General features: G+C 40.5%; 1 protein-coding gene across 3 annotated transcripts in view; it reads right to left on the minus strand.

Moving 5' to 3' along the window:
• LOC101863798 (transmembrane protein 26) overlaps window positions 1-1,632 on the minus strand; it is a 53,226-nt gene that overhangs the window by 30,221 nt on the left and 21,373 nt on the right. The gene's annotated exons all lie outside the window — the stretch shown is intronic.

Consider the following 1,632-nt stretch of genomic DNA (forward strand, 5'->3'; position numbering starts at 1 on the left):
GGGGCTATTACGTGAATTTACTGAATGCTCAGTAGTAAAAACACGTAAAATGATAGGTCTAATTTTAGGGATTTCGAGTAATCACTAGAAATTTCAGTGATTACGTGAAACCCCAGAGTGAAACGGGGATTACGTGTATTCACTAAAATAGTCAGTGATTACGCGTATTCACTAGGTACGCATTCTTACTGTAACATATATCCCTCTCAATCCGGTTTGGCCCTGACAGACAGAATCGACGTCGGCCCCGAAAATGATCCAAATTGTGTCGGTGGAGGTGGAAAAAACACCGATATTTAAATAGCAAAACGTTTCCGGTCGCACATTGTGACAAAGTCAAATCATAGCCAGGAAATGTTCTCAATAAACAACTCCCCAATATTACCCAAACTTAGAACCACTAGAGGGTAAAGTTCTCGAAGTTTATGTTCAGATTGAGCGATTTTTAGCTCAAGGCTGTTCATAAAACAGAAAGCATTCTGTCAGACCAGAAGCATTAAATTTTAAAGGTCAACATCACTTTGTGTGGATACCTTAGAGCTGGTGCACATATTATTCTGACAAACCAAGTCGGTAATAAGAGGTGTGTTCTTTATCTCTTAATCTCTCAATCATGGCAGGCTTCAAAGAGGTTTAGACAGGTAGCATTGTGGCTAGACCTCGGCAAATCCTGTTGGAATTATAAAAGTAAAATAAAACTTGAAAATACGGTGTAAATATTTTTTTTAAAAACAATCCAAAGATGTGCAAAGAAAAGACCGTAGAACAAAAGGAACGAGACTTTCTTCCCGTGAGAAAAAAATGGCCTTGCTAAGTGGAAATAGTTGAGGTGTCGATTTGACAAATATGTTGTGAAAAAAATAAATAGCGGGTTTTTCCCTCAATAATTATTGTAATCGACGTAGGGAACTACTATGAAACTGAAAAGGGGGTGGGGGTGGGGAGGGGTTCCTTAAAAAAAAAATCCCCGTTCATTGAACTCTGAAATACAATAGACCCAGTCAGTTTCTGTAGCCATGTATATTCCTTTGCAACAACCCACCTTGGGCGAAATAACTCCCTGGAGTCACAACGCAGTCATGCAATCTAATTTATCCCTCCTACACAATATTACCAAAACCTTCACAACAACAGTATTTTTCCCAAGTAAAAAAAGGCCGTTTCTTTCTTACACTATAAGGAGCCGTGAAACCCGAGGTTTTCCATGCCAGGATTAGCAGGGGTAGCTTTTCCACCCACTTAGTTTTTCGCCGTTAACACAAGCACAATAAACATTTGTGGGTCTTATTCATTTTATGAGGCACTTGACCTCTTCAAATGACTTGTGTAAGAATGACTATCCCACTCATCAGGAGATTTCGCTTCTTTTCGGAAGAGAGTGAGACTTAATGACCTTTGCTTCTCACAGTACCGCGGGACTCGACAACTTCAACAGGTACGGTGAAAGCCAGTGTATACAGCGGTGCAACGGGGGATTATTTGTTGAGAGAAAGAGAGGGAGAGATAGAGCGAAAGAAAAAGAGAGGGATGCCGAGAGAGATGCAGTGAGAGAGAGAGAGAGAGAGAGAGAGAGAGAGAGAGAGAGAGAGAGAGATAGAGCTAGACAGAAAGAAAGAGGAAAAGAAAGACAGA

The sequence above is a fragment of the Aplysia californica genome, unplaced genomic scaffold, assembly GCF_000002075.1.
Source record: "Aplysia californica isolate F4 #8 unplaced genomic scaffold, AplCal3.0 scaffold00054, whole genome shotgun sequence".
Lineage (NCBI taxonomy): Eukaryota > Metazoa > Mollusca > Gastropoda > Aplysiida > Aplysiidae > Aplysia > Aplysia californica.